Genomic DNA, 27027 nt, shown 5'->3' on the forward strand with positions numbered 1-27027 from the left:
TTTTTCCTAGTTTTTATGTTTGAATGATACTATGCTTATTTCAAATATATTATAGTAGATAGATTGAATATGGAGAATTGAGAATGATGCAGGGGGGAGGGACCATATTAGCTTCCACCTTCACATGGTTGGTCTTGTTAAGTAGAGAATATATTATTCTTGGAACGAAGAGAAGCTCATTTACGTTTATACCATAATTTCAAATTTTCACTTTAATGGTTTGTTAAGCAAGCGTACCAGATGAGTTGGGCGATGTGTGTGTTGTAGCATCCATTGTAATTTTAATTTTATTTTCAGTTTTATCGCAGAAATGAAAAAAATCAAATATAATGTTATAATGGAAATAAAAGAGAATGCGGAAATTTGAAAGAAATGATTTGTTTTATGTTATTGAGGGCTTGCGAATCTGAGAAACCTAGGAGAAGATATGAGTCGTTTGATTTACAGGCAACAGATCTAACAATAATCACATGGTTAACAAGGATGATGTTTAATTCAAAATTGGACGTGAGAAATTATAAAACTGAGTTAAAACCTCAGTTAATCAAGGCCACCCGCTTGAAGGACTTAGATCCGATGGTAATCGCGTGGTTAACAAGGACGAGGTCTAATTCGGAAAACGGATGTGGTGGTTTATGGAATGTAATTTAATCTATTGAAGTCTAGATCAATCACAATTTTTCATAAAAAGAGATGAGATCCGACAAATATTGCATCAAAAAGTGCACGGGTTTTATTATAAATTTCAGACCTGAGAAGTCTATGAACTGTAGATTTGTTTCCTTTCGGTTTCGTGGGGAAGGCAAAGGTTTTTGGAAAAGGCGGACACAATAAGATTATGAACTAGAGTTTTCTTCCTTTTGGTTCCATGGTAACTGAAGGTTTTTCCATATTCCGCATAAATCAACCAATTCCGCTATTTTAGCAGAATAACTAAAATTAGAGGCGGATGACCGAAACTCCAAAGAATGGTGATTGGTCGAGTTTCTTTGTGTTTCCACCAATCAGAACACTTCCGATATATACGTGGGCCATGAGGGTTTCTTTTTTTTTCCGCCAATCCAAACATTTTTGATATATACGTGGGGCCATAACCCACAGGTCCAGGCACATAATTTTGTAAAGATGCAACATTGTTGTGTTAAAGCAATTTAGTTGTCATCAGGACATTTGCAGGATTACAACTTACAGATACTCAAGCCACAGATTCGAATAGCAAGCAGCCATCACCAGTTATATTCTAATTTTTTTTACTTCTTGTTATTTTGTTTTCTTAAGAATGAGGTGTCTTTTACCCTCCAATGTAATACTCTGTAACGAATTTTACTTTAGATAGCTAGGAGATAGTTAAGAAATCTGATAGTTTTGGTGATTACCAACTATCGCATGATGTATAAAAAGAGGCAAAATTATAGGAAAAGGGTTCGAATTTTGAGGAACCTAGAGACTAGGCTATTGGATTCTTGAAAAAACTCATGATTAATGAAAGAATCAAGAGTTTTCCACACATGTTTGGGTATGATTTGTGATTTTTCTATTATGTGTCATCATGTATCTTCCTTTCTTTAAGTATGGTAATGAATTTGCAGGTCTTTGTTTACTTATGTGAATGAAGTTAAAATTCCTTAAAAGAGTGCTCCTGTACTTAAAGTTCCTACTTCTACATTTCTTCTAAGTTATAGATAGTACTGTAAAACAACATATTGTCCTTAACTTCCCAAAGTGTTACAGATACTAGTTTTTGTGAAAAACAACATATTGTCTCTAACTTCTCAAAGCATTCTTCACTGAGCATTGTTATTCAACAATCAAATGGCATTCTGAGACTTTCATATTACCAAAGAATTAGGGTTAAAAGTTAGGCCCTTTAGGTCCTTCACTTGAGGATACATCATACAAATAAGTGACAATAATAATAAACATTAATGTCTTAAGAACAATTTCTACATAGCCAAGAAATTGGTTTCTTAAGGGCCAACATTAATTGGCGCCGTTGCCGGGGAACAAAGTAAAGAACGCTTTTCCCTGGGGTTTTACTATTTTCCTCTGGTTGTTCAGTGAGGAGGAAATATTTGGCTTTATTGAACAAAAAATAATAACTCTATCTTCAAAGATGCCTCATACAAGGCCAGATACCTCACAGGAAAATCTTCAAGTCCTTTCAGACCCTAAGAGACTAGTTTCCAAGAGGGTTGGAAGGCCAAAAACTCTAGTTACACCAAGTCCTACATTGTCTGCACCTGGCAGCAGTTCAACACATATTTAATCCAAACATTCACCTTTTATTGACCAAGAGATACCTTTTACATCCACTTCGTTTCAAGAACTCAACTGCCAAGAACAATATTTAGAGTCTGTTTCTTTCTCAGTATCTGCTATAGTTATCCAACCTGAACCTATAACTACATTACCACCTTTTCATACTCCATTTACTCCTCCGTTAGGTTCTACATCTGTTGGTACTCAAGGTTCAGTAAGTTCAGGAGCAAACATTCAACACGTGCATTCTTGTTGAATAGGTATGAACCTATTCAGTTTCCACAACAGTTGAATCAAATGCCTCAAGAATACTTAAAAATTCTTCCTTGGTTCTCAGGGGAGGATGAACAAATAACAAAGAATCATATAGCAGTGTTTTGTAATTTTGTAGAAAATATCAATGTTGAACACTTGGATGTTGTTTTAAGACTTTTTGTGCAATCCTTGGATGGAGAAGCAAAGAAGTGGTTTAAAGGGCTTCCTAATAACTCTATTCCTACATGGGAAGAGATGGATTGCTTGTTCACCCAGAGATGGGGAGAGAAAAGAGACCATGGGTATTCATTCACAGAGTTTAATTCTATTAAGAAGAAATATGATGAAAGTGTTGTTGAGTTCATCAAAAAGTTCAGTAAACTATACAATAGTCTTCCAGTGGAGATTAAGCCCCTTCCTGCTGGTGCAAAAATAACTTTTGCAGGGGCATTTGAATCAATTTTTGGGTTCACATTGAGGGAGAGAAGATCCACAACCCTTGATCAGATCCAAACTGATGCCTTAGAAATAGAAGCAAATTTGATGGCTGAGGTAAAGCACCAGAGACATAGCCTATCCAAGGTAAGGGAATGGCTAAAGTGGAATCCTCTCAAAGTCAAACATTAGAGGATATGAATAATGTAATTAAAGATTTGTCTAATAAATTGATTAAATTGGAATTGGAGAGCAAGAATTCTCAGAAGCAAGCACAATAGAATAGAAACTCTAATCCTCAATATAGAAGACAACCTCTTCAAATTATGCAGAAGGAGAGAAAAGATCAAGATCAGGTTCAAGCACCACATTACTTAGAGGCAGATCCGGATGAAGTACCAGAACATTCCAAGGACCATGATGATCATATTTCCACATTGTATGTAATAGATGTAAATGAACTAGATGTTAAGGAAGAAGAATATACTAAAACAGATACCATTTATGATGACAATGACATTGATGAATATTGGAAGCAATTTACTGATTTTATGCAGGCATAATTACATAAGAAATATGACTTGAGATCAAGGAAAAGATCTAGAATTCAAGAAAATGAAGGTGAGCAGCAAGTTCTAGCTCCCCTACAAAAGGAAACTCCACAAGAACCACACTGCAAAATAATTGAATAAAGGAAAGCAACAACAAAATACAAATAGCAAGACTCAAATACTTCAAGGTGAGTCTTCTCAAGATAAAAGTGACAAAATTCCTTTAGAAATAATTGTTTCCATTCTGCAGGAGATTTTAGTGATGACGAAAAGTGAAGATGAAAGTGAAAGGAATACTAAACAGTTCCATGTGTTTAGTCTCACTAAAGAATTAGAAAAAATTAGAATTCAAGTGCCCCTCATAGAGCTGGTCAAAACACTAGTTTATCAAAGAGAGATTGTTGAGTTTATCAATCTATCTCAGAATGTGAATATAAATGACACTGTGAATCTGTAAGAAGATAAACCAGTGGTGGTTTTTGGTCCACATGTGGAGGAGTTAGATTCTTCAACACCTCCTTTCTACATTTCTTTATTGATTCATGATTTCCTCTTGCATAATTGTATGTTTAATTCAGGGGCTTCATATAACTTTATGCCACTATCAGTGATGAAACAACTAAACCTACAAGTTATTAAACCTTACAAAGGTCTGTATTATTTTGATTCAAATAAAGTCAAGTGTCTGAGGGTCATTAAAGATATGGTGTTTTCACTAGCCCAGATCCCAGCTAGAAGCTTGGTAATGGATGTAGTCGTAGCAGATATCCCTGCTAGGTTCGGAATGTTTCTATCTAGGTCATGGGGGGCTAGATTGGGTGGTATCTTGAAATTGTATTTTACTTATGCTATCATACCAATTTTTGGTGGAGAAGAAAGAAGACTGTACAGAGAAACAATATTTTTAAAAACAATCACAAAGAACTAATCAAGTAATTCACCTATATATAGCCAAGAGAAAGATGACTTTTCTTGCTTCGTGCTGCATGAAAATGCAAAGTTGGCTGAAGATAACCAGAGGTAGGTTACTTCAACCAGTGTAAAAACAGAGCTACAAATAGAAGGGGTGTGGAAGTGCTTCTTTGATGGAACCTATTCTAAAGAAAAAGCAGGTGTTGGTTTCCTTATGATTACACCTGGAGGTAATATAATCCCTTTTTCTTTTAAATTGGACTTAAAAGAAACAAATAATGTGGGAGAATATGAATCCTTGATCATTGCTTTGCAAACAACAAAACAAATGGGAGTCTAGTCAATTTCTGTTTTTGGAGATTCAAAGCTGATTATAAGGAAAATAAAGAACCATTGTCAAACAAAACACCCTAGGCTTAGGGCATACAGAAATGAAGTGTGGGATTTGGTTGAGAACTTCTTTGAGGATTTAAACATGCAGTTCATTCCAAGAGATGGAAGCAGATTAGCAGACACTTCGGCTATGGCTGCTAGTACTTTTAGGCCTCCTCTAAATCCAAAGCTAAGATATGCGGTTGAAATGAGGCACAAGCCTTCTATTCTGGATAATATAAAACAATGGCAAATTTTTGAGGATGATCAGTAGATTAAGGAATTCTTGACTATGATTGAAGATTTTCAGGGCACCAAGATTGATCAAGATGAAGATGAAGCAGCAGAAGGTGCAGAAGTAAGTGGTTTTAAAAATTCCATAGTTAATCAAAAAATTATTCAATTGAAAGATAATATTATGCCAAGGGGGCTTGGCCCTCTTGAAATACTTTTTAACTCCAATGATGTAGCTGTTAGTTCACATAAAATTCCATAGGATGAGCAGATTCAAGATCACAATATTGGAACCCAGAAGGAGCCCAAGTTAGTCAAATTATTTAATGGAGTTCCACTTAATTATAAGGAGAGATATATTAAGCTTTTCAGGGATGCTATTGATGTTTTTTCTTGGTCCTATGAGGATCTAAAAACATATGATGTAAGTATTATTCAACACAAGATTCCCTTGAAAAAAGGGATTAAACAATTTAAGTAGAAACTCGGGTAGATAAACCCTCTGCGTTTACCATTGATTGAGAAAGAAGTCAAAAATTTGCTTGATGCCAAGATAATAGTTCCACTCAGGTACTCTAATTGGGTGGCGAATTTAGTGCCTGTAAGGAAGAAAAATGGAGAAATAAGGCTATGTGTGGACTTTAGATATCTGAATAGGGCATTCCTTGAAAGATAACTATCCGTTACCTAAAATGGATCATGTGCTACAAAAGGTAACATGATCATTCATAATGTCAATGCTGGATGGGTTCTCTGGGTATACCTAGGTGGTTGTTGATAAAGAAGATTAGAAAAAGATTGCATTCACGACTCCTTGGGGAAACTTCATGTATGCTCAAATGCCTTTTGGGTTGATGAATGCAGGTGCAACATTTCATAGGGCCATGGACATTGCATTTGTAGGTGATAATTTTGTAGTGATGCACTTGGATGACATCATTGTTTTCTCTAAGTCTGATGAGGAGCATCTGGACCATCTTAAAAAGACTTTTTAGAAATGTAGAAAATTTGGGCTTTCTTTGAATCCTAAGAAGCCTATTTTTTCTCTAGAAGAGGGCAAACTATTGGGGCACATTGTTTCTGGAGATGGAGTGAAGATAGATCCAGCAAGGATGCAAGCTGTGTAGAAAATACCCCTACCCAGGAGAAAGAAAGACATTCAAAAAAATCTAGGAAAAATAAACTTTTTAAGGATGTTCGTGTCCAATTATGCTGAAATTTTAAAAGAAATTACCAATATGTTGAAGAAGGAAAATGAAGTGTAATGGACCAAGGAAGCTAGAGAGTCATTCTACAGGATTAAAGAAGCATTACAAGCAGCTCCAATTTTAATTAGCCTTGATTATCAAAAACCTTTTCAAGCTTTTTCATTTGTATCACCTAATTCAATAGCTGTTGTTTTGTTACAAAAAAATGATGAAGATAAGGAGCATCCAATTGCTTTCTTTAGAAAGATTCTCAGAGATGCTGAACTAAAGTACAATATTCTCAAAAATCAGGTATATACTTTGGTAAAAACCCTAAAGGCCTTCAAGACTTATGTGCTGTAGTCACAGATCATTGCTTATGTGCCGAATTCTGCAGTAAAGGATGTCTTAGTCCAGAGTGATGTGGAAGGCAAAAGAGGAAAATGGATAGCCAAGTTTTAAGGGTATGACCTAGACATAAAACCCAAAAAGCTGGTGAAAGGGTAGGGAATGGCAAAGATGTTGACAGAGTCAAATTTTCAAGCATTGGGAATCAACTTGCTAACACATGTAAACGAGGAAGTAATTGAAGAAGGTGAAGAAAAATTTAACCTAGGTATGAAGATCTAATATAAATTTTTATGTTTAGAATGGTACAAGCACATAGTCCATTATTTATGTTTTCTCTCTTCTCCTCAATCTTTGGATAGAACAAAATATAGAGCATTAAAAATCAAAGCACAACCATATGTGATTGTTGAGGGCAGATTTTATTGGAAGGATCCTATGGGAATTTTATTGTTATGTTTAACAGAGGATGAATCTATAGAGACCATTAAATATTATGATGAGAAGTTATCTGGTGGACATTATAGTTGGAAAGCTACTGCACATAAAATCCTCAATGCAGGGTTTTATTGGCCCACCCTATTTGGCGATATATACATGTTTGTCAGAGGTTGTCAGAAGTGTCAGCTTTTTGCTGAGAAGAAAAGGTTAGCTCCCTTGCCTTTGATCCTAGTCTTCATAGAAGAACCATTCAGACAATGGGGACTAGAATTTGTTGGAGAAATTAACCTACCTTCAAGTGGATAGCATAAGTGGGTTCTCACATCTACTGATTATTTCACCATGTGGGTAGAAGCTATACCTACTAAAAGGGAAAATGATCAGGCGATGATGAAGTTCTTAGAGGAAAATATTTTCAGTTGATTTGGATGCCTTGTCAAAATCATAACAGACAATGCTCAAGTGTTTAGTTCAAGTAAGTTTGTTGCTTTTTGTCATAAGTATAATGTTATTTTATCTCATTCAATAGCTTATCATCCGTAGGGAAATGGATTGGCTGAATCCACTAACAAAACATTGATGAAGATCATTAAGAAAACTATTGCAAAGAATCAGAAAGACTAGGATTCTAAATTAAAGTTTTCTCTATGAGATGTTTGGGTGACTACGAGAAGGTCTACAGGAAAATCACCTTTTGAGTTAGTGTATGGAACTCAAGCTTTGTTCCCTAGTCAGCTTGTGAAGCCCATGATTGCAATGATTTAGGAGGCAAAAGAAGAGCCCAATGCTTTGATAAGAAGGATTCATAAGGTAGTGGAGATGAGTGAAAGTAGGGATAAAGTAAGAGATAATTTGATTATGTATCAATCAAAGATGAAGGGTATTTTTGACAGAAAGGCCAAAGAAATTGATTTTAAAGTTGGAGACCTGGTATTATGGTGGGATACTAGAAGAGAAGATAAGGGAAAACATGGGAAGTTTGATTCTCTCTAGTATGGCCCATTTAGAATTATAGAAGCAAGGGAAAATAATACATTCTTCCTGGAGAATCTTGATGGTGAATCTTTACAACAGCCTGTCAATGGGTAGTACCTCAAACATTATTTCCAGTTCTGAAGCATAAACATCCTTTCATTATAGATACCAGAGTGAATTCATTGTACAAATTCCATGGAATTTAAATTGGCTATGCAATATATGACTCCATGCCCGAGGTGAAGGCATTGATCTGCGGTACTTATTGCTTCTATAGAAAAAGAACTATCCCCAAGTGGAGCCAGTTGTTGTAGCATCCATTGTCATTTTAATTTTATTTTCAGTTTTATCGCAAAAATGAAAAAAATCAAATATTATGTTATAGCGGAAATAAAAGAGAATGCAAAAATTTGAAATAAATGATTTGTTTTATGTTATTGATGGCTTGCGAACATGAGAAACCCAGGAGAAGATCTGAGTCATCCGATTGATGGGAAGCAGATGTAATGATAATCATGTGGTTAACAAGGAGGAGGTTTAATTGAAAATCGGACGTGAGAAATTATAAAACTGAGTTAAAACCTTAGTTAATCAGGGTCGCTCACTTGAAGGATTAAGATTTGATGGTAATCGTGTGGTTAACAACGACGACGTTTAATTTGGAAAAAGACGCGATGGTTTATGGAATGTAATTTAATCTGTTGAAGTTTGGATCGATCACAGTCACTCATAAAAAAGGGACAAGATCCAAGAGATATCGTGTCAAAAAGTGCACTAGTTTTATTATAAATTTCGGACTCGAGAAGTCTATGAAATGCAGTTTTGTTTCCTTTCAATTCCATGGGGAAGGCAAAGGTTTGTGGAAAAGGCGGACGCGATAATATTATGAATCAGAGTCTTGTTTCCTTTTGATTCCATGGTAACTAAAGGTTTTCCATATTTTGCTGTTTAGAAAAATAACTAAAAGTAGAGGCGGATGATCGAAACTCGAAAGGAACAGTGATTCGTCATGTTTCTTGTGTTTCCACCAATCAGAACACTTCCGATATATACGTGGTTGATAAGGGTTTTTTTTTTTTTTTCTTCTGCCAATCAGAGCATTTTCGATATATACACGGGCCCACAACCCATAGGTCCATGCACGAAATTTTATAAAGATGCGGATTTGTTGAGTTAAAGAAGTTTAGTTGTCATCAGGACATCTATAAGATTACAACTTGCAAATACTCAAGCCACAGATTCGAGCAATGGGCAACCATCACCAGTTATATTCTAATTTATGTTACTTCTTGTTATTTCGTTTTGTTGAGAATGAGGTGTCTTTACCCTCCAATGTAATATTTTGTAATGACTTTTACTTTAGACAGTTAGGAGATAGTTAAGCAGTTTGATAGTTTTGGTGGTTACCAATTGTCACATGATGTATAAAAGAGGCAAGAGTATAGGAAAAAGGTTTGAATTTTGAAGAACCTAGAGACTAGGCTATTGGATTCTTAATAAAACTAATGATTAATGAAATAATCAGGAGTTTTCCACACATTGTTGGGTATGATTTTTGATTTCTCTGTTATGTGTCATAATGTATCTTTCTTTCTTTATGTATGGTAATGAAGCTGCAGGTATTTGTTTACTTATGTGAATGAAGTCAAAATTCCTTAAAAGAGTGCTATTGTACTTAAAGTTCCTACTTATACATTTCTTATAAGTTACAGATAATAGTTTTGTGTAAAATAACATATTGTCTTTAACTTCCCAAAGTGTTACAGATAATAGTTTATGTGAAAAACAACATATTGCCTCTAACTTCTCAAAGCATTCTTCACTCAGCATTTTTGTTCAGCAATCAAATGGCATTCTGAGACTTTCATATCACCTAAGTATTAAGGGTTGAAAGTCAGGCCCTTTAGGTCCTTCACTTGAGGATACATCATACAAATAAGTGACAATAATAATAAACATTAATGTCTTAAGCACAATGTCTACACAACCAAGAAATTGGTTTCTTAAGGGACAATAGTGTGAACCAAGTCGGGTAGACATGTGAAATCAGGTCGTCCCATGATTACCCATGACTTGAGTTCCCACCAGGGTGTATCATAATTATTTTTATAAAATTGACTAAATCAATGTTTAGGTGTTAAAAGTTGATTTATAATTTGTTGATTATGCAGCATGGGTGTACTAACAAATGGTAATATTTTGTTGTCATTCATGAGATAATGATTCGTGTTAGCTGATTTGCACTGCAAGGGAGATTCTTGTGACCTAGATGCACTTGCACCAAGGCAGAGTTCCCAGGTTCCCTTGGGGGCATCATGAGTTGGGCATGCTAGGACGTCCACCCGGTAGGGGTGCCAATGCGATGAGTTTGTGGGTTGACCCAACTTGGCAAGGGGTGCTTGCATAAAATAAGTAAGGTTGAAAAATTACTACGCATGAACAAATTTCCCACCAAGGGGTCTCATAATGATTTATATAAAACTGACTAAAGTAATGTTTGGGTGTTAAATGTTGGTTTATAATTACTAAAAAATTATATTATTTTGTTGTCATTGATGAGCGAACTAAAGTAGGGTTCTTGGGCATCCATGAGGGCTTTGTGTGTTAGGAAAGTCAGGGCACCCAATGCCCATGGGGACGTTTTGTGGTATGTGCATCATGGGCACACCAAGGCACTTGATTCCCATGGGGGCATTGCGTGCTGGGCACGCTAGGGCACCTACTCGACAAGGGTGCCCATGTGGCGAGTTTGTGGGTCGACCCGACTTGGCAAGGGGCACCCGCAAAAAATAAGTAATGTCAGAAAATGACTTCCCATGAACAAAGTTCCCACAAGGGGGTCTCATAATGATTTTTAGAAAATTAAGTAAATTAATGTTTAGGTGTTAGAAGTAAGTTATTAATTAAATACCTATCATGCATCATGGAAATAACAAATGATAATATTTTTTTTCCATTGATGAGCTAATGATTTTTGTTCGCTAATTTGCACAATATGGTGAACACCCATGCCCTAGGCATGCCCATATCAAGTCGGGGTGATTTGGCACCCATAGAGGCATCACGTGCTAGGCACGCCAGGGCGCTCGATGCCCATCGGGGCATTGCATGTTGTGCATGTCAAGGCTCTCGGTTCCCATCGGTGCATCATGTGTTGGGCATGCCAGGGAAGTCGTGCGATGAGTTTGTGGGTCACCCTGACTTGGCAAGGGGTGCCTGCAAAAAATAAGTAATGTCGGCCCTGGACTTCCCATGAATAGAGTTCCCACAAGGGGGTCTTATAATGATTTTTGAAAATTAAGTAAATTAATGTTTAGGTGTTAAAATCCGGCTTATAATTGAATATTGATCATGCAGTATGGAAAATGATAATATTTTGTTTTCATTGATGAGATAATGATTTTATGTTCACTAATTTGCACAACAGGGTGAACACCCGCGCCCTCGACATGCTCGCACTAAGGTGTGGTTCCCATGGGGGCGTCGCGTGTTGGACATGCTAGGGCGCACGATGCCCATGGGGGCACTGGGTGCTAGTAACACCAAGGCACCCAACACCCGTGGGGGCATCAAATGTTGGGTACCCCAAGGTGCCCGATGCCCATGGGGGGGTTTCTTGCTGGGCATGCTAGGGAGCCCAACTGGCAAGGCCAACCATGCAAAAAAATTATAACATATATAAAAGTCTACAGTAAAATATTCCTAGGTGATAAGTAAAGAAGCTAAAGTCAAGGTGATAGACTAATGATCTTCTTGAATTCAGGTGAGAGTTTTGTAGTTCCTCAACACTTACATATAGTTTTTCCTTTTTCTACCTTTAACAATAGGTCTATTCCCTTGAGATATTTGTAGTGTTCTATTGCAATTTTATCGCTTTATGGATTTCAATAGTCCCAAAAGGATGAGAAATTGATCTTCCTTCAAAGTGTCATAACTCAATGGAGCGATAGCTTCCTATTTGGAAAGACTTGTATAAATCTAATTTTTTTTTAAGATAATAATGCTCCTTTAGGGTGACTGAGCTTTGGATTAGACCTTCCAAATGAGCCTACAATGCCTTTATACAGCTTGGTCTTGGTCCTTCTTAAAAATAGTTTCCTTACTGCCTATTAGGAGTACCTCTAGTTCACAAAATATGATTTTAACTAATAGCTTGATCACCTTCATAGAATTGCACAAAACCTTATGATTTTTAGATCTTTGAAATGTGTTAGAAGACCTTTGAATATGAGCACAAATCTTCAATCTTTCTCCTAGTGTTCACATCCTCGTGATGATTCAAACTCTCCAGGTTTGTATTGCTTATAAGTTGTATTGAGATCCTTACTGAATTTCAATATGATAGATCTCTTGTGTGTCTCTTGCAATCATCAATCCATCTAGTTTTCTCAATAACATGTCTATCTCTCACTAGTTCAATTTTTTTTCTGAGATGAGTAGCCTGTGATTGAAACTATGTGACCTTTATCTCAAAGAAACATGTCTTTATTCTCCAATATTGAATATTTTTTTTCCAGAGACAATATTAACAAAAGGTCATTATTGTGAAATGATTTCTAGTTTGGTATCCTCTAACTCAGATCATTTAACATTCTTTAGAATCCTTTGCTTTTGCATATCCTAACTTCTTGTAGGTCTGACACTATTGTGCATTTCACATAACTCAAACGCTTTAGTCAACTATAATGCATTTCAAATAACTCTAACGCTTTGTTCCACTATAATACCACCATTGTCATAACATTATCACCCATGTCTCCCTATCGTAACATTGTGATGGCTAGTGCCATGATGGGTGTTAGCCTATGTAATGGAGCTTTATAGGTTGAAATATGCTCAATCTCCCTTTAAAAAACAATTTCTCATTTTATTTTCCATCTTCTCATTTCGTGTGGAGACAACATCTCTTCTTTGGTTGTTCTTCATGTGAATCCCCCTACTTGGAGGCACCATGTTCACTACTCTGTATGTTATTTTAATGTTTTTTTTATTCATATCTCTCTCAGGTCTGACATGTAACTTGTTCTCAGGTCCAATTTACAACTTCTCTGGAGGGACCATGTCCTCTCTCTCATTTTACGTCTTACTTAGCTTGTTGGGAATAACATGTTACTGACATTTAATCAATATTATTATTGATAAATTGTAATATCTATAAATTAAAATGGATTTTGCATATAATTCTTTCATATACATCGTAGCTAGTAGAGTGTATCTATGATGTTCATAGTCAACCAAAATGAAATATCATAAGAAAGTGCTTTAAGCCTCATAGATTGTCCACTAACCAACCTTGTTTTTTTTTTTCAAGTGGTCTAACTGCAACCTAAGGGACTATAAGTAATCAAAATCACTCAAGGATCAAACCTGACCTGGGCCACACCAACTCTTGACATGATTGGATTTCTTCCCACGAAGTTTCAAACTGGTGACCTTGATGTTGGCTTAGGGGTTCTTGACTCAGGTTCAGAGTTAGTTGCGCCAACCAAAAAAACCATACACTACTGGCCCTTTCAGCAGCAACCTGTGTAGCATAGGCTGCAGCCTCATCTGAAGAAGTATGGGGGGATGCCGGAACCAAGTTTCCGCATCCAGATATAATTTTGATGTCTTTTAGTACCCTAGATCTACCTTCACATAGATCTATAACCCTCTTAAGGCTTTTTATTGTAACTTTGATAAAACAACCTTCAAACTTTTGTGAATTTCTATGATCAGTCTTTGCGGACCCTTAACAGTTGATTTATCCACTTACATGCATCAGAGAAAAACCCTAATTTAGTGTTTGCGCAAATCTACTTAAGTTATGAGTAAACATAACAAAATTCAACAGAGTCTTCGCGAAAGTATTTAACAGGCATTGTGTATATTTATAAAGACTTATTAAAGAGAATTGTGCATCATTAGATCAATCTTCCATAAACACATTATTCATCAACAACATATATCATAAGCATAAGTAACAGAGATAAACAAATATACACAAGAATTATTCAGTAAATTTATTTATTGATCTTCAGTTCAGATTTACTGACTCAAAACTACCTTGCGCGCTCAGTTGTAGGGGTCCACACACTCAGCTACAGACTCTACCTAGGCCTCTGTGCACTTAGCTGCAAATCCTTTCTTTCCTTATCTGACCCACTTATTTGCACTATCACTTCTCTTCTATTGACCCATTACTAACATGATCTGCCTTAGTCCCTCTAAGACACACCTATTTATACCCTTTTTCATACAATCCCATGGTTTGTGGACCATGGGTGGATCTCAAAACTGAATCAAACTTTACATAAACAAGGGGCTAAAATTCCTTTGGCTCTTGATTATCTATGTGCTCTGCATCCACAAATCATGAAAAATTTTCATTAATTAAAAAAAATCATTAAAAATTGGGTTATTTTAACCCCAAAACCATCCCAGGGGATCCCATCCCAATAGGCACTAAACACAAAGGTCGTGACTTGCCCTCGACTCACTTGGCTGGTGCTACGATCTTGCTACGAAGATCCCCTAGCTCGACTTGGATGACGATGACTTCAGTAGTGATCCAAGTGGCTTCCTGCTTGACTTCCTCAACTAACTGCTTTGTAGATAGTCCTTTTGCTTCTAGCCTCATTGTCTGTTGTGTCTGCTGCAAGCCTTTAAGCTTGTTTTGGATGGTAGTCGTGACTTGATAAGCCTCTTCCAGCCATGGCTACAACCTGGCATTTAGCAAGGCCTCCTTCTTCTATGTTTCCTTTACCTGTGCAAGGAGCTTCTTTCCCTCCTGTAATTTAGTTAGACACTACACTGGTGTGATGCAGTGTGCCGTTTCCCTAACTTCGTCATACTATCGTTGTAGCTCCCTTACTTCTGTATTCATTGTTTGTAGGTTTAGATCCTCCTACAGATTTTTCACCAACTCCATTGCTTTGCTCAAATAATGTTGTGCAATTAGCAATTATGGCATACAGAGTGGTCATTCCTTTATCACGGCTCCACGCTGCTCCTGGACCTCCGGCAGAGTCGTGGGCTGCAACTTTAATTGTAGCTCGATTCTCTTCATATTGAGTTCAAACTGAACTCGGTTAACCTCAACTTTGGCTTTGCGCACACTAGAAGCTTTTTTTTGATCTTTACTTTTGGTTGTGCATCCTCAGGGATATGAAGCTCAGGCACTATCCTGCATGCCTGCGCGACTGCTGACTCCAATCGTGAACTATGCACCTGTAGCATCTCCTTCTCCTTCATAACCTATGTCTTTTTGGTGAACAATTGCTGATTATTGACTTTGATTCTACTAATAGAACTGAGTGCTCGATGTTCCCCGATGCGAAGCTCTTCCATGAGTCCCTGTAGTAATGTATGTAGTGACTCAAGTGAGTTCACGACAAGGTTCAGGCCCATTTTTGTGACCTTGTCAAGGAGAGAGTATTGTTCCTCAGCGTTAGCACAGAATAAACCTTGAAGAAAGGGGAAGACTCACACATCCTGTGGCTAGGCCATCTCCACGACTGTACTTTTTACTTCATGCCAAACTACCTTGTGCACCGCTCACCTTCCTGATATCTTCTTAGATCTTGGTTTCTTGGAGCTGCAACTCTCATAGGTCCTTCTGAACTCCTCCAAATTTCTACATGTACTACTGTTCAAAATTCTGTAGCACTTCTATTGCAGTGTCCCTAACTTTTTCACCGATCTCATCAAGATCTCTTTCTGTGAGAACCATGGGATCAACTTGGATTTTGTGAGCTTTCTTCTTCTTTCATAATCCAACTTGCTGCTCCAGTTCATGTCTTTTCAAAATGAAGAGGGTGTGATACCCTTCCTCACCTCCATTGCCTTATCTTGTAAGCTCTTATGTTTTTGTTTACAACGAAGGTGACTTTTCACCTTCTTGGGTCTCGCGCTACTCTTATTCTGCCTTCTCCTTGGTAGTGTGTTTCTTCTCAACACAAGCCTTCTCTGTAGCATCCTTCTTTGTCTGTGTAGCCTGCTTAGCTACCTCCTTCCTTTTCCTGTGCTTAGCCCAACAACGAGATCTGAAGGGACACACCATTCTTTGGACCATATTTCTACCACCTCTTGTACATCTATTTCTATTACCAAATATGGAAAGTCATGCCACTTATGTGTTGGATCCTTCCACACCTGGATATACACCCCGTGGAAGTCATCCTTAAATGTGGCGTAGGCTAACAGCTGCATGTATAAGGTTGGGGACAACCTTGGACACAGGTTAATAGCCATGCGGAGACTCGATTCCATCAGGACCCAAAATATTTTTGTCTCTGTGATCTATGAGGGGTCCTCGGTAGCCCATAAGGAGGTGAATTTCACTGCCTCCGACAATTGTTCCTCAAGCGGAGCAAACTAGTTGTCCTCTTGAAATTCCCATGTGACAAGCACAATTGACATCAATAACTAAGTGTATTGAAATGGCATGGTTTCATCCTAGACCTCTTGGTATTTCGCAAGGAACTCCTGACAGAGGTATCTTGGCCAATTGAACTACACGCCCCTCACGCATTGTGCAACTAGGGACAGTACGAGCACTAGAACTTCATTTGCGCGACATTTCATCGTCGCCTTTCCTAGAAATATATGAATGGCCAATTGAACTGTGGGATTTGAGATAGATAAAATTGAATATCCGCTTGAATTCCTTACGAGTTTGTAATCTTTCTTCATTCTTTTTGCAAGGTCCTTCTCCCCCGTCTTTCCACCAAAATCCTTGGTCGGGTTCATACCTTTTTATGCAGGTGCATAATCCTATGAATGAGCATATATGTCATGGGTATAGGCCATCCTAGCAATAGACACCCTTCGTGCACCAATGTAAGCAGATGGCGCACACAAATTGTGTTAATGGGGGTGCGGTGGTAATGTGGCACCCATAGTAAGTTGAGAAACCTTGATTGCTTGACACCGTGGACCCATTCCTTCGCTTCTAGCATTGTAACACATTTTTCTTCATAATAAAATATCTTCATGTATTTTTCCATCACTAAGTGCGGGAACTTAGCGTGATCTGTGAGGTCCCAATCCTCCATCTTTAATAGTGGGATTCACGCAAGTTGCAGACCTTCAAAAGGAACCTGCTCAAGTAGTAGGGGTGTGGAAATGGTGAATTTCTCCGAGTCTAGGTCCTTTGTGATCTTCACCTTTCCCTTTCTCAGAGGGATATACCCAGGGAGCTTCATTATAGGTTCTACTCATTCAGTGTCAATATCTTCTATTCCCTGGCCTTCTTTTGTCTCTAGGTCTACTACCTTCTTCTTATCTTTTCTTATCTTTCAATGACCTCTTATCTTTCTTATGTGTTGGTGTCATGGTATGCTTCCTTGGGGATGCACGTACCTGCATCGGCTTTTTCTTCTTTTCCCTTACTAATGGTTGCTTTTCTTTCATGGTAGGTTTTTGGTCTTTCACCATGGTCTGTTTCGGCCTTGGTGACCTTGATGCCATGGGAACCGTAGGTGTAGCTTCTACACCGGATACTTCTGATCCTGGGGTATTGGATATGACTGCTTCCGAACTCAAGTGTTAAGTTATGGTATGTTCTATGCTTATAACAGTTTACTTCTTTTCTTATTATATTCCACCGATTAGCAATCACATGTACATAAAGTAAAGTGCGGATAGAACATTAAACGATCGACAGAAAACAAGCCAAGACAAGAGACACAAGATGTGGCGGCTAGCCAGGGACAAACCCCACAATGTGTGGGGAAACCCTTTGATCAAATCTTCTTTTATCTTCAATAATTCAGCAGAGAGAAATAGTACAATAAATCTGATTCATATCAACAGAAGCAAACCCTAGATCAGTAGCATCAGCATTAGCGGCGTCATTATCAAACTAGGGCAGACCATATCTCACAAACTGATAGTCGGATTGACTTCATTCCACCACCAAAAGTTTCAGCTTCCAGAGGAGTTTCAGATGAACCTACAGCGTAGTTCAGATGAGGAGATCTTCTAGGCCACGCAAGTCAATCTTTACTTCTGTAGTTGCAGCTTTAGTTTCAGCAGTTTCCGGCTTCAAACTAGGGCAGTCAATATCTTGCAAACCGTTCGTCGGATTGACTTCATTCCACCACCAAAAGTTGTGGCTTTCAAAGGAGGTTTAGATGAACCTACAGCACAATTCCAAAGAGGAGATTTTCTAGGCCACGCAAGTCAATATTTACTTCTATAGTTGCAGCTTCAGTTTCAGCAGTTTCCGGCTTTAAACTAGGGCAGTCGATATCTTGCAAACCGTTCGTCGGATTGAATTCATTCCACCACCAAAAGTTGCATCTTTCAAAGGAGGTTTAGATGAACCTACAATGTAGTTCAGATGAGGAGATATTCTAGGCCACGCAAGTCAATCTTTACTTCTGCAGTTGCAGCTTCAAATTCAACAGCTTCCGGCTTCACGTGTGAGAGAGAGAGACCCATTTCAGCGCGGTAGAGAAGAGACTCATATCTGCGCAGTAGAGAGAGAGAGATGTGATGAGATGAGTGAGTCCAAATGAGGAAAAGTCCTCTTATATTTATACACAACGTTGGTGGGTGAATAGATGCGACTGTTGGGCTTCTGAGCCTACATGAGTTGTAGGTCGGCTTGATAATAATTCCATAATCAAAATAAATTCATATCTTCATGAATACTTATCAGAATCGGATGATCTTTATATCAATCCTACACCTCTCGACGAGAGGAATCTAATAAAAATATTATTAGCCATGAATAAGATGACCCACATGAAGTTTTGTCCTGGTTGCCAATTTTAACACTCCCTCTCAACCATGGAGAACTTCATCTGCAATCTGTCTATCGGTCGTTACTATTCATCCATCAAATGCACTGCCTTGTACAGCCTGACCCTTGCCCTGCTCTGCTCTATTTTGCCTGCTCTGCTTTGTCTTGTTCTGCCCTGCACTGATCTGTACTGTTTTGTTCTGTTCTGCTCTGCTCTTGCATTGTTCTGTTCTACTTTGCTTTTGTCCGAATTATGAAGAAGAAGAAATGATCGAGGATGTATCATACTGACTCAAAGTCAGTCTCAGAGTATGTATCACTGGTCCCAGACCAGTCTCACCCAACCCAAAGTCAGCGTCATAGTGAGTACAACTCTAATGGTCCCAGACCAATATCATCCTCCACTGACTCAAAGTCAGTCTCAGAGTATGTACCACTGATCCCAGACCAGTCTCAACCAACCCGAAGTCAGCGTCATAGTATGGTACAACTCCTACCACTGGTCCCTGCCCAGTATCATTGATCCCAGATCAATGGAGGTCATCCTAGCGTAGGGAGTACGGTAGTTACAACGATGCGTCCATCGGTACTACTATGGTCCCTAACTTCATTTCCCTGCTCATTGATCAGATGAGAGGTACTTCCCATGAGTCCCAGACTGCATGGGTAGGATGCCTCGACAGGAGAACTAATCAATCCTATCCTCACAGGAGAACACATCAATCCTGCTACAATTGCCATGGAGAACACATCAATCCAGGCCTCACAGGAGAACACATCAATCCTGCTACAATTGCCATGGAGAACACATCAATCCAGGCCTCACAGGAGAACACATCAATCCTGCTACAATTGCCATGGAGAACACATCAATCTAGGCTGCCATGGAGAACACATCAATCCAGGCCTCACAGGAGAACTAATCATCCTGCTACACAGGAGAGCGAATCATCCTCTTCCACAAGAGAGCGAATCATCTTGTCCCACAAGAGAGCGAATCATCTTGTTCCAGTGTGCACCACCAGGGGAGGGTGAGTCACCCTGTGGTAATATGTTGCTCCAATAGGAACCGCAAGCCCTCAGAGCTCCCAGAGCTCAATGTATGCAACATGCAGGACCCTTGTACAAGGGTTTCTTACTGACTCCAAGTCGTTTGGGAAAATCACAGATTAGATCTTTCCTCTGGGCTTTGACAAGGTGTATCAACCTATACATCATCTTAATGTGATGGAGCCTCCTTGCTCATCAACTTACCATATCCAAGATGATGTCTATCTGCTGGAGCAATTGACAAATACGAGATTCCTCAATAATCAAATCCCACCTCTGGTTGTTATATAGAATCACAGTGGTATCCAATGTAAATCCAAATAGCTCACTGAAAAGCTTTCGCAACCAGACTACCTCACACGAGGTTATGCTAGCAACAATATATCCTGCTTCGGCGGTGCTCAAAGCCATCGACTTTTGCTTCCTGCTCATCCAGGATATCGAAGCAGATCCCAAGGTGAAACAGCACCCGGAAGTGCTCTTACGGTCGACCACACTGCCTGCCCAATCAACATCAGTATATCCAAGTAGTCTCACATCTCCGGCAGTGTATCATAATCCATGAGAGATTGTGTCCTGAAGACATCTCAGAAGATTCCTGGCATCAATCCAATGAGGCTCAACCAAATATGAGCTCACAATGCTAACTGCAAAAAATATGTTCAGATGGAGGTTCACCAAGAACATCAATGCGAATGACTTTATGAAACTCAGAGGCATTTTCCAAAGCTGGTCCGACATCACTACCATATAACTTCTAAAAGTTAGGATCCTCGAGGTAGTCACAGGCTTGCAGTCCATCATACAAAATCTTTCCAATATCTTTACCACATATTTCCCTTGAGATAGGAAAATTTCGCTTGGCTTCTGCCACACTTCAAGTCCTTGGTCGTTCATTTCAAATTCAGAAGCCATCTCCCTCTTACATTTGTGAATGAGAGGGTCTGCACCTGTTAGAAAGAGGTCATCCACATACAATACCAGTATGAGAGGCTTGTCATCTTCAACCTTAAAGTAAAGGTTAGGATCGGCTTCACTCCTAGTGAATCCCAACTTCATCAAGTAGCTATCGATCCTCTCATACCATGCTCGGGGTGCTTGCTTCAGCCCATAGAGAGCTTTCTTCAACCTGCATACATGAGATTTTCGATCATAAATCTCAAATCCTTTGGGTTGCTCCACGTAGACCTCTTCTTTGATCGAGCCATGCAAGAACGCAGTCTTGACATCCATCTGATGTAGGTTCCATCCTTGTGAAGCGGCAAGGGCTATGATCGAGCGGATGGTCATATATCTGGCAACAGGTGCAAATATCTCATCATAGTCTATACCTTCCTTTTGGGAGAAACCTCGAGCAACAAAACAAGCCTTATACTTTTCCGTGCTTCCATCTGCTGCATGCTTTATCTTGTAAAGCCATTTGGAAGTAACAACAGTCTTGTCCTGGGGTCTGGGAACTACTTCCCAAACATCATTCTTTATGATAGACTCATATTCTTCGGTCATAGCATCCTTCCATACTTGATGCTTGACGACATCTGAGAATGAAGAAGGCTCATTTTGTATTATCGTGCTCATGATGGTCAGGTATCCTTGATACCTATAGGTTTCTTACTTTCACGAAAGGTTCCTCGGGGTGCAGCATGTCCTTCAGCATCATCAAGTAACCCCTTAAGCCATGAAGGCCTCTTCCTAAAAGATGAAGGCTCATATGAAGGAGGATCAATCGGATCCATGGGTTCTTCTACATCAGGCATTGATTCATCATCCTTTTCTTTCGGTTCCCTGGTGTCGGCTTCTTGAGAGCTCCTCAAAGTCGGAAGATTGATCACCTTGCTGAGAGCCATATCTTCATCAAAGGTGACATCATGACTAATTATGACTTCCCTTTGACCGGCTACATAGATTCTATAGCTTTAGTATTTTCACCATAGCCCACGAAAATTCCCTTCTTTCCAGATGCTCCCAATTTATTTCTTTTCTCTTTCGGCACATGAAAGTATACAGGGCTTCCAAAAATTTTAAATGAGAAACATCAGGTTTCTTACCAGTGAATTTTTCTTCAGGAGTCTTGGAACCCAATGCTTGATGATGGCATCGATTTTGTACATATACGGCGGTGATTGTAGTTTCAGCCCATAGAAACTTTGGAAGTCTTTGATCATGTAGCATGGCCCAGACAGCTTCCTTCATCGTGCAGTCCTTCCTTCCCACCACACCATTCTGCTCAGGAGTATGTGGTGTAGTAGTCTCCCTCTTAATGCCAACCTCAAGTATGCCTAAGTGAACCAACTGTAATATATCGAAGCTCTTGCTTTGGCTTGAGGGGAATGGTCCCCTTTTGAGCTTTCCTTCGGCACATCCCGGACATACACCTTCTTTCTCTACTTGGAATTCGGGCATCCCTGTTACCATCTGTCTTACATCGGGTAGAGCTTTGTAATGAAGGTGGGAAAACCTCCGATGCCAAAGTTCGGACTAAAGAGTTGTGTCACAAGACATGACACCTAGAAGACTTCCATCGACCTGATATAATGAATCAACACTAAACCCAAGAGTAAAGGAATCTTTATCATTATTTTTCCATATACATACCTTGCCATTGCTGAAGGTTACCTTGTAGCCTTTGTCTTCCATTGCCAAGATGGACACTAGGTTCCTTTTGAGGTCAGGTGCATTTAATACATCCTGGACTTTCTAGCCTTCCTGAATGGTTGTCCTCTTCCTCGATCTCGAGCTCTCCTCTTACCTTAGCTGTTGAATTTGTCATTCCTTTGATTTGCCATCAAAGGGATTTTGATCATTGTCCCGGTGTGAGTCCTTTCTTCTCTTTGCATGAGAAGAAAAGGCAACAGGAGGATCTTTAGGCATGGGCATTTCTTGCACTTCTTCCCTTGTTTCTTCTTGAATGCATCTAGCCATTAATTCCTTGAAACCAGGAAGTACATTATAGTTCAGAAGAGTAGTCTTGAACACGTACCATTTAGATGGTAATCCTTCAAGAGTTGTGAGTGCCATTTCTCTGTCAGTAATAGTTTCCCCAATAGATAGGAGATTGTTCTTGATCTCGGTGATTCTTAAGAAGTATGCTTGCATACTTTCATCCTTACTCTTCTTGATTGACCTCAGCTTATTTCTAAGAAACAAAACTTGATTTGCATCATTAACTTTAAATAAACTCACCAGTCTATTGTATATTTCCTTGGAGGTGTCCAGTTCAGAGATGTAGGACACCAAGTGCTTGTTGATAGAGTCCCGGATGATCTTCTATTTTGACTTCTCCATTTTTCCATTTGTTCTAGGCAGCAGCAGATGCATTTGATGAAGGCTCAACAATATTGCCTCTTACATGGTCCAGCACTCCTTGATCTTCAAGGGTTAGATCGATAGACATCTTTCATCCGTGATAGTCAGCTTTCTCACAGAGCTTGTCTTCGGCAGGAAAGAGTGTTGAGGACCCCATAGTTCTTTTAGGATAGCCTTGCCAATCTTCTCTTCAGTGATTGCTCTTGCTCTTGCTCGGGCTTTGTCTTCACCTCAGCTCTGATACCATGTTAAGTTATGGTATTTTCTATGCTTATAACAGTTTACTTCTTTTCTTATTATATTCCACCGATTAGCAATCACATTTACATAAAGTAAAGTGCGGATAGAACATTAAACGATCGACAGAAAACAAGCCAAGACAAGAGACACAATATGTGGCGGCTAGCCAGGGACAAACCCCACAATGTGTGGGGAAACCCTTTGATCAAATCTTCTTTTATCTTCAATAATTTAGCAGAGAGAAATAGTACAATAAATCTGATTCATATCAGCAGTAGCAAACCCTAGATCAGTAGCATCAGCATTAGCGGCTTCATTATCAAACTAGGGCAGACCATATCTCACAAACCGAAAGTCGGATTGACTTCATTCCACCACCAAAAGTTTCAGCTTCCAGAGGAGGTTCAGATGAACCTATAGCATAGTTCAGATGAGGAGATCTTCTAGGCCACGCAAGTCAATCTTTACTTCTGCAGTTGCAGCGTCAGTTTCAGCAGTTTCCGACTTCAAACTAGGGCAGTCGATATCTTGCAAACCGTTCGTCGGATTGACTTCATTCCACCACAAAAAGTTGCAGATTTCAAAGGAGGCTTAGATGAACCTACAAAGCAGTTCCAAAGAGGAGATGTTCTAGGCCACGCAAGTCAATATTTACTTCTGTAGTTGCAGCTTCAGTTTCAGCAGTTTCCAGCTTCAAACTAGGGCAGTCGATATCTTGCAAACTGTTCGTCGGATGACTTCATTCCACCACCAAACGTTGTGACTTTCAAAGGAGGTTCAGATGAACCTACAACGCAGTTTAGATGAGGAGATATTCTAGGCCACGCAAGTCAATCTTTACTTCTGCGGTTGCAGCTTCAAATTCAACAGCTTCCGGCTTCACGTGTGAGAGAGAGAGACCCATTTCAGCGCAGTAGAGAAGAGACTCATATCTGTGTAGTAGAGAGAGAGAGATGTGATGAGATGAGTGAGTCCAAATGAGGAAAAGTCCTCTTATATTTATACACAACGTTGGTGGGTGAATAGATGCGACTGTTGGGCTTCTGAGCCTACATGAGTTGTAGTTCGGCTTGATAATAATTCCATAATCAAAATAAATTCATATCTTCATGAATACTTATCGGAATCGGATGATATTTATATCAATCCTACACCTCTCGACGAGAGGAATCTAATAAAAATATTATTAGCCATGAATAAGATGACCCACACGAAGTTTTTCCCTGGTTGCCAATTTTAACGTCAAGGCTTCGACAGGGTTGGTGGCAGTCATCCTCTCCATAAACAATTCTCGAGCTTCAAGAGAAATGTCTGTGTGTGAAAAGAATTCCTCCTAAAACACTCAGCTCATAAGCGACAAACAACAAATTTCAACAACAACTCTAAGGGTGCAAAGTGTTCTCTATTGGGCTGACATGCAGAATTTATAGGGGGTTTTGAATTCAAATCCAACCGCTCCCCCCAAAATTTGACAATTAATGTTTTTTTGGTGGCAGATATTCAAAGATTTTTTCCTTAAATGCCATCATCCCACTCCTCTTAATCGTCTTCTGGCTATCAATTAATGAACAATGACTCCAACGGTTAATTTTCTACTATGTTGCATGGCATCTCCCTCCATGGCATAGGTTCCTGTGCAACCCCCAGGATTTCATCTTTATTATTTTCCGCACAGCTCTCCTGCTACATAGTCCTCTGACCCCAACAATGTAGTTTATAGTCTCGTGCTCCCTTGCAACTGCCTGGAGCACTAAGCCACTCCTACCACCATATAGTCATCGTGCAGGATCCCCTGTATACAATTTCAATTGGCTCTCATTCACTCTTTCTAGAAAAGGTTCTCCATTTAGCTTCACGAGCTGAATTGCTCCTCCATTTGTAATTTCTTTCATAATATATGGTGCCAGCCAATGCATCTAAAATTTATCTGGAAATTTAGTGAACTTAATATCATATAACAAGACAAGATCATTTACCTTGAATGTGTTTGTGAATATTGATGTGGTGATCGTGCCATGCTTTTTCATGTTCCTTCTGTACTTGCTGATGAAATCCTGCCAAGAATTGGTCCTCTTCAAGCTCCATCAGCTGCACGAGTCGTTCCTCCAAGGCTTCGCGATCCACCATAACTATGAGAGCTTCTATGCCCAAACTAGGCATAATATACTCCATTGGAATTACAACTTCTACACCATATACCAATCTAAACTACGTTTTTCCTATTAGCTTCTTGAAAGTAATTCTATACACCCATAGTACTACAGGTATGCACAGATCCCAATCATTTTGTTGCATGTTACAGATCTTCATCAGCGCGCTCTCCAAAATCTTGTTAAAGCCTTCAATAGTTCCATTCACCTGCGGGTGATACGGTGTACTCTTCTAATTGTAGACCTAAAATTCTTCAGTCAACATGTTGATCATTTCATTCAGAAAGTTCTTATCTCTGTCACTCATCAACACTTTTAGGTAGCCAAATCTGGTTAAGACATACTCGAACAAAAACTTTATTGTTGTAGCCCCTGTACAATCCTTAACTAGTTATGCCTCTTCCCACTGGGTTAGATATTCTATCGTGGTGATGATATAGCACACACCAGCCTTCTTTCCTTGGGGCTGCATTGGCCCAATGAAACTAATTGCCCATTTTTCAAATGGATACAAAGATACTTGAGGTTGTAATAGAAATTCATCCCTTTGCGATGGTCTTCCCATTCTCTGACATGCATCTCATGCCTTACAATAGGCCTTGGAATCCTTGTGCAGTGTTGGCCACCATAGACCTGGGTGCAAAATCTTCTACGTAGTCACCTTTCCCGCACTATGTCCTCCTGCGGCCCCTCCATGAGCTTCAACGAGAATGATATCTCTCTCAAAATATGGCACATATCTCTGCAATATTTCATCTACACCCATCTTATACAAATGTCCCACAATAACTAAAAAGTTTGTCGTGCGCACTATCATTTCCTTCTTTTTTTGACTTGTATACCATTCCAGTGCCATCCTCATAGTTAAGAAATGAATGATATCTACAAAATGGTTATCTTCTACGCACACCGCAAAGAGCTGCGTATTTGGCAACCCTTCCTCTAGATTATTGGGCTCCTCTCCTATTTTGATCCAGAACAGATGGTCATGTCCTGAATTTAACCTTCCTAGCTTTAAAATTACTTGAAATTCATGCTCCTAGAAAAGTAGCAACCATCTGTAGATCTTCCCCCCCAACACAGGCTTATTGACCAGGTATTTCAAGGAAGAATGATCTGTGTACATTTTAAAATTCCCTCCTAATAGATAGTTCTTGAACTTCTACAATGAGTACACTATGACCAATCCTTCGCGCTCAATCATTGAGTAATTCTTCTCAACCTTCGATAATTTCCTACTTGTGAAGGCTATAGGATGGTCCATTTCTCCTTCACCAACTTGTGTTAACACTGCATCCAATGCAATGCAAGAGGCATCCACATGTACGTGAAATTCCTTTTTCCAATCTGGAAATACCAAGATTGGTGCAGTGACAATATTTTCTTTCAAGACATCTAAGCTGCACTGACACTCTTCATCCCAACATAACATTGCATCCTTCTTCACCAGTTTCTCCATAGGCATGGTAATTTGAGCATATGCTTTGATAAATTTTCTATAATATCCCATATGTCCCAGCATCGCGTGTAATTGCTTAACATTTCTCGGGGCCTCCATATTCACTATCACCACAATCTTGGCA

Source organism: Pinus tabuliformis, chromosome 6 (genome assembly GCF_031772625.1).
Source record: "Pinus tabuliformis cultivar Carrire ecotype Pingquan chromosome 6, CPIR1, whole genome shotgun sequence".
Lineage (NCBI taxonomy): Eukaryota > Viridiplantae > Streptophyta > Pinopsida > Pinales > Pinaceae > Pinus > Pinus tabuliformis.